This window comes from Motacilla alba, chromosome 2 (assembly GCF_015832195.1).
Source record: "Motacilla alba alba isolate MOTALB_02 chromosome 2, Motacilla_alba_V1.0_pri, whole genome shotgun sequence".
NCBI lineage: Eukaryota > Metazoa > Chordata > Aves > Passeriformes > Motacillidae > Motacilla > Motacilla alba.
Genome location: NC_052017.1, coordinates 113,787,001 through 113,794,568, shown reverse-complemented (window position 1 = coordinate 113,794,568; position 7,568 = coordinate 113,787,001).

The window sequence follows — 7,568 nt, the reverse complement described above, 5'->3', positions numbered from 1 at the left end:
ACAAAAACTATACAGCCCATGGAGGGATCCTGCTTCTCAAAAACATAAACCAGATTTATGTCTCTTGTTTGTTGGGTCAGCTTCTTGCATATCTTATGTTCCACAACTTCTTGTTTTTGTTTATTCTCTTCAGAAAATCATGCTGTCCATATTTGATTCATACATGTAAGCTGTTTGTTAGAAATACAATATGTTTAGTTTATGCTTTGCATGCCTTGTATCTTTCTTTCTTTGTACAGTAGTAAGACTGTCCTGAGTAGCCTTCTCATCTCTTGGCACACAGGCATCCTGCACACTAAGAACATCCTGCACAAAGAATATTTTGAGCTGGAAGCAACCCACAAGAGTCCAACTCCTAAGTGAATGGCCCATACAGGGATCAAACCCATTTGCAAAACTGTGCTCTAAGCAACTCAGCTGAAGGCTCTTCAGTCAGTAAAAGCCCTCCTACAAATGTTGATTCATTTGCACCGCTACAATAATTAAACTGTTTTCCAGGATAATGCTGCACAGCACTGTTTTAACTTGGTCTGGGCCCTAACTCAGTTGCCTAAAGGTATTCTAGGAGTCTGTCAGTCAAAGACAATTTCTGATCCCCAGGCAAGAGGCTGAAGTTCTGCTGGAGAGGATGGAAGTTTGGCCTGGCACCAGCAGTGGGTACGGAAGCAGAGATTGTTCAGTCAGGTGGCTGGGAGGGGGCTGTGGGAATGCTTTGCAATCAGGGCAGACAAAATGGAGTGGCTGCCCATTATCTCTGCTGTGGGCCTAATCCTGGTGATCCTTTACTTGTCATACATTTAAAGTAAAATTACTCCAAATTACAGGAATTCTTCCAAATTAAGTGCTATGATCTAAATGAAAAGCACAACAAACATTGTGCTAATAGGAAATAATTCTGTTAGGGTATGCACAGAGGTGAAACTAGATGGATTTGGCTTTTACATTTGAAAACTGCTCATTTTTCTTCCAAAGGGATGTGTTCATTATAGAATTAAGGATGTGCCAAGTTTGCAGTCCTCTCATCTGAAATCCACCTGGGCGGGGTGGATATGTTCTGTTTGCATTTGCAGAGGACCAATAACATGGTGCACAAGCTATTTCTGGAAGGGGATAGTGTTCAAATAAAATAAATAAAGGGGATAAAATAGATATGAGGTCTGTACTAGGGGAAAGGCAAGTGCTTTACCTGCTTCCCATAATGTTCTGGAACCTGTATCAGCAGTATCTTAATACCTGAACCAGTACCCTAATACCTGAACCAGTATCTTTACTATATCAGCAGTAAAGATTTTAGTTTATTTTAGCAAAAGTAAAGTATTTCTTGTATGCAACATTTTCTACTGGAACTGATCAGAACTAACCCAGATCTCTCTTTGCTATTCTGATAAGATACCAATCTTCTCTCACAAAAATAGTTTTATGGAGGTGTAGGAATGGCTTTTGGAACTTGAATTGCACTCCATCCTCATTGATTTAGACCAAGAACACTACATAGGGCAGAAAAGCTTTTAGTGATGACACTGGGATCTCTCAAGGGCTTAGAACAGAGGGGAGCAGAGGCCAGTAGAGGGCTCTGTTTTTTCATGAATCCCCTGAAGAGCCAAGAAGATCTTGGTGATATGAACTTACATGCCTGTTTCATTTTTTACAAAGAAGTCACCATTTTTTTCCTCACTTGTGACACGTCTTCAGTTAAGTGAGCACAATTGATACAATTAGATCTTCCTTCAAGATAGCAAAGAACAGGTTTCTTTTTGACCTTTCTGAAACATGAGAGCAATTTTTAACTATCCTTATCTGGAAATGTTACATTTTGAAGCAACTCCATCACACATTTCCAGACTCTTTCAGGCTGTGCTTGCAAGAACAGTGACCAAACTAATATTTTATTAGCTTCTTGCTACTGAAGTTGTTTGGAGTTTATTTTTCTTATCTCTTGTCTCTTATTTGTCTTATTTCTTGTCCTTTGTATTCACTTCTCACATGCAGGGTAAAAAAAAAGAAGTAATTTTCTCTTTCAGGCTTTTGCAGGAAGTTAGCTGTGCTTTCATCCACAATTTCCTTCCAGTGCTGCATGAAAAAGTGATATTGCTTCTTTCTTTGCATTGCCTTTAATTTGAACCACATGGACTTCTAGTGACTGTCACCTCCAGGCCTGTGGGACAGAGAAAAAAAGAAAGGCCCATGTGCCCCTTGCTCCAGCTGCCCAGCTGAAGCAGGGGTGCGTTGTTCTCCACAGACTCTCAGTCAGTCAAACCTGAGGCAAGATGGGAGAGAGGAGTAGTTCTGAAGAGCATCCATTTGCTACGTCCCAAACTTCATTCTCCTGCAGGGATGGTTGCTCCCCTAGTGGAAGCCAATATAAATGTGTCCTTGCCTACCAGAGGGATGGTTCAGATACCAGAAAGTCTAACAACAGCAAAAAGAAGAGCTGGGGAAAGCTAGGCATCCTAATTTTAAACAGAGAGCTAATTTGGGAGTTGTCATTTATGTGTGCAAGTAATTCCTTCTGTTAATTATGTATAGCTGCATATTTAAGTGCAATACTTAAAATGTGAAAATGAAGTTCCTTAGCTACTTTGGGAGTTGAAAGAGAATTAAGAAAAGAAAGTTAGTGTTAGAAAAGAAAAGAAAAGAAAAGAAAAGAAAAGAAAAGAAAAGAAAAGAAAAGAAAAGAAAAGAAAAGAAAAGAAAAGAAAAGAAAAGAAAAGAAAAGAAAAGAAAGCATTGTCTGTTTGTTTGAGCAGCTGTCCACAACATAAATTGAAATGCTTTGAATCACTGAGTCTTTCTTGGTCTGTGTTCATCACAGGCACTTTCTGCAGTGCAGACTCTCTGCATCAGGACTTGGCTGAGCTTTTCTGTGTGTCTGTGGGGGTGGTGGTTCATTGTCACACACATTCACTGGGCTCATCAGAGGCAAGGCCATCTGCAAACTTGCTGAGGGTGCACTCAAGCCCACTGTGCCATCCAGCCAATTCCTCATCCACTGAACACTTCCACTATCAACTCCATATTTCTCCAACTTAGAGAGAGGGATGATGGGGGAATCATGTCAAAGATCACTCAAACCAAACATTTAGTCTGAAAATTTCATGTCAAAATGAGATGAAAAATCATGACGATGACGTATTGACAGCCAAGAAGAAAATATCCATTCACAGTATTTAATAAAACTTACTTTTAAGCCAAAGCAGAAAAAATGCACAGATTAATTACTTAGGTTTTGGTTTGATTTGTAGTTCTTTGTTCATTTGTTTGGAGATGTTTCTTACTTGAACTAACATCCATTAAAACCAAAATTTATTAAAAATACAAAGTTCGTTCTTTTATGCTTCAATATTTCAGTATTATATTGTAAATTATATTGTAATGTATATTTCTCTGCACTCCCTTTTTGTGCAGACAAAGCACAGGGAGTTTGCTTGAAATGGTAATGAATAATTAAATGTTCAAATATGTTTTCTGTGTTGGAGAACCCACTCATCTGTATTTGTCTGCCATGCCCTAGTTTGTGAGTGACACTATTTAAAAGTGGGACAAATAATGAAAAAAAAAAGTTTTCCAGCTTCAACACTGCAGGCTTTTCAACATCTCTAGAAATATTTTTCTCTTAATGGAAGAACCTTTTATTTTGCTGTACTGAATATGAAAATTCTTGACAGTATCAGACTGTTCTTGTGTCCTCCCTTTTTAAGCCATCAAGGGATTTGGGGGTTTCTTTACATTTTCAAAGGCACAGATCTGAGCAATATTACAAATATCATCGTCTGAGCCTTTTGTTAACATTTCTACCTTCACAAGTGTGGAATAAAAATGGCAATAAAAAAGGGGCTCCCTCAGATCAGTATGATCATATGCTTCTTGTTTTAAGTAGTTCATTGTAGTAATCCTTCTCCTATGTCACCGTTATGGTGCCCTTAGTTACAGAGTGGACAGAACATCTGAGGCTCTTCAGGTGATGAATTACATCAATTTCCTGCTGCTTCAGTGCAGCCATTTCTCCCTAAAAATTTTGAGCATTAGCCAAATACAGAACTGTATTACTTTAGGTAGAAATTCAGATCATCCTCTGTAAGGATATGAGGTGGTCTGAGGCTCTGTTTCCTACTTGTAACCCTAAGTGGAAACCCTTGATTTTTATGCAGGAGATAGTAGCTTTGTCTCAGGAGTGTTTCATGTCTTGAAGACTCTCCGAAGCATTTTATGATGGGATTTCACTTAAATCTAAACTGCATTATTCAGCTGATTGCTACAGTGGAAGGATTTGTGAGTCCTTAATCACAACTGCAAATGTTTGAGTGCTTTGAAATCGTCCCAGGGTGAATTCCCACAGAACTCACTCAAAAGAAAACTCAGGACGGGAATTTAAAGTAAAACTAAATCACAAGGTTCAAATTTTTGTCTGAGATGTATGACTGGTTTTGGCATGAGGAACTTTTGAATGTCTCCTCTTTGTGTGGATAATAAAATAGGTATGTTTCTGAGCAGTTCTTATCAATAAAGCTGTTAGACATCTGAAACTTCAGAGACAATTCTGCTTCTCTATTTTCTTTTAGAGCCCTTGGTTGGCTTCAAATACTTTGTGCATAAAAAAGAAAAGGAACAAGTCTGCAGAACAATTTCTATGATGGTGGAAGCAGATTTGAAGACAAAATCTGTTTTCAATTTCTCTTTTGTTCTAAGGCATTAAATGATTTATATCTGATCTAAAAATCAAAACCTTTCCAAATTGCTACTTCCTTTCTTTTCTTCTCAGTTCCTGGTACATGACTGCATCCTAGGAAGCAGAAACTTGTGCTGGGAGATTAACTGGGAAAGGATTGGGCTAATGTTAGGTGAATTTGAGCAGTTCAAGGAACTTTCAGCTCCTCTGTGTCATAGACAGTTGAAGTAGAGGCAGGAGTGCATTTATCTAGTGGTACAGAGTGTCCTCCACTGTGCACTGAAAGGGCTAAATTGTAGGGAATGAGCAACTTTTCCTCTTTGGGCTATATGTCTGCAGTGTGGGACAGACATGGCTTGTGAGCTCATAGAACAATTTGTTCTCCTCTGCCTCAATTTTGATTTAGAAAATATTGAATTAAATTTAGAAAATTTCTTTTAGAATGCAGAATAATGGCAACTTTAAAAATGATCATGAATTTATATCTATGTCAATCTTACTAAGCTCGTTGTCTTGGCCTAGCAATGAAGTTAAGGTTTACCTACATTTTTCCAGTTGCAATTTACTCTTTTTGAGAGTGCTAAGGTATCACACAGTCACTCTATAAGTGCTAAGTGTCAAAAAATTGATGTTCCAATGTCTTTTTTTTCTTGTGAGGTGAAAGAATGAATCTTTTTATAGAAAAATAAGCTTGTGGTGGACACCATAAGATGAGCCAGGATCACGGTCTCATTGCAAAAAAAGGCAAAACACATGCAAGGTGTATCATGGCCAGTAGATAAAGAGAAATTATGACTATTAAAAATCATGTCTGTCCTTATTATTAGTGTTACTTGGGCTTATAGCAGGGAGAAGGGAAAGCTAAGAAGCAATTTTATAGCAGCTTGAGGCATAGCTACAGAGATATCAGGGTTACACCCCTCTTGGCAATTGCAGATGGTGTAACAAAAGGCTTTTGCAAAACCTTCTTCTCTCTGAGAGTAGGATCTGGTTGTGGAATTTCCAGGCTTGGAGGTTTTCAACATCAGGCTGGATAAAGCTATAAACAACCAGATCTAGGTCTGGTGACAATTTTGTTTGAGCAACTGCTGGGATTGTTGGACTACTGACCTGTAGAAATCTCTTCCTCTCAACATTTCTTGAGCATGTAAGATTAGGATAATTTTGTTATAAATAGTTGTGGGGAAAGCCCTCTGGCAAGACTTTTGGGTTCCCTAGTATTACAGAAGGTTTCACATGGTTAGCACATAGGTTTCACTGCCCCCTTTAAGCTCCTCAAGCTGTGAGCACTCAGCAATTCTGCAAATCCTGGTCAGATCATCAGAGGATGGCTGTGGAAGTTGGTAGCTCTCATTTAATGCAAGACAAAAAGAGCCCTGATACAAAAATGTATTCCAGGATTTGTTGGTGATTTTTCATTGGGTTATTATTTGCCATGTTTCCTGACATTTTTATAGCAAATTTCTCATCAGTTATTTAAACTGTTCATAAAAACTAAGATCAGTGTATATGGACTTCAGCCTCTTTCAGAGATAAACCCTGTAGTGAGAATCTCTGCAGCACTGAGTTACTTCCATAAATGACAGCTAAGCCGAGTCCAACAGGGCAGACAATTCAGTGAGAAAGGAGAACAGGCAAAACTGAGACTGTTTCCAAATTCAGCAGTTTCTTCATGGAAAAGAATGACATTCAATAGACCTCTCTGTGATGTGTAGAAAACATGTCCTGGTCAGAATAGCTCCAGTTGTTGAGGCACAGGCTCAAGAAGGAAAATGTCCCTACAGCTGAGAGGCTACAAGGTTGACGTTCATGGGAATATTTGCTCTGTTTTTTCTTACTCCATTTCTACCAGGCAGATGTAGCAGAAAAAACCTTCAGGAAAGTGTCCTCAGACATATCTCCAAATGCTTCAGGTCACCTCCCAGCCACATAGAGGAAAAGCTGGTTTCAGACCCCCTCTTTTATTTCCACTTGTTACCTCTCCTCCCCTCCATTCCTCACTCTAACCTTGGTATCAGGCACTGCTCTGCCATGAATTCCACTGTTATTGTCACAGCAGACCAATCCCATCTGCTGCTACTTCCCCCTCTGGCTTCTTGCTGCCTCAAGCACTCTCCTGACCCTGTGCAGAGCTGTTTAATCTCTCTAAGGCAGCACAACTCACCTGGCAAAAAAATAGGGAAACATTTCTGATCTGAGCTAGGTGGTCACTCAGAAGGAGGATGCAGGAAGGAGCAGCTGAATTGCACTTGCTCGACACAAAACTGCCTGCACAACACTGACCCACTGTCACTTTGTGCTCATAGTTCCTGAAATGCAATGGTAAAATTGTACTCTTTTTCTATGTCTAGTGAAGTGAAAAAGCAGTGTATATTCTGGCACCTACATTGTGTCAGTTTTGGAACATATTTCACCTTCATATTGCTTGACACCAGAGTCCAATATACTAAAATTAGGAAAGGACCACAGATCATTTTTATAGCTTCATAACTGGTCTCATAAAAAGACCTATGGAAGATGTTTGTGTGAGGAGGCTTCTGCAACCTGCACACAGTGGTGCTTTGGAAAAATCCCAGGCTGGCTGTCTGCTCCTTGAACAGGTTGTTCTGTTCCAAATTTTATGATCTGGCAGCAACGGTGTCAGAAGGATCAAAGAAAGAAGCTTGGACTGTCCCTCCTCTCTCAGCTTCAACTGTAGAACTGGTATGACCCTGGGTACTGACCAAAATTCTGATTTTCATAGAGGAATCAAAACATGAATGTGATGAGTTGCAATTATAGAGATTCAAATTTGTGCCCCTACTTTGTGATTTTTTGCAAGTTTGCTACCCAATACAACCAGTATTCACAGAATACACAGAATGACTAAGTTGGAAGAGACCTTAAAGATCATCCAGTCCAA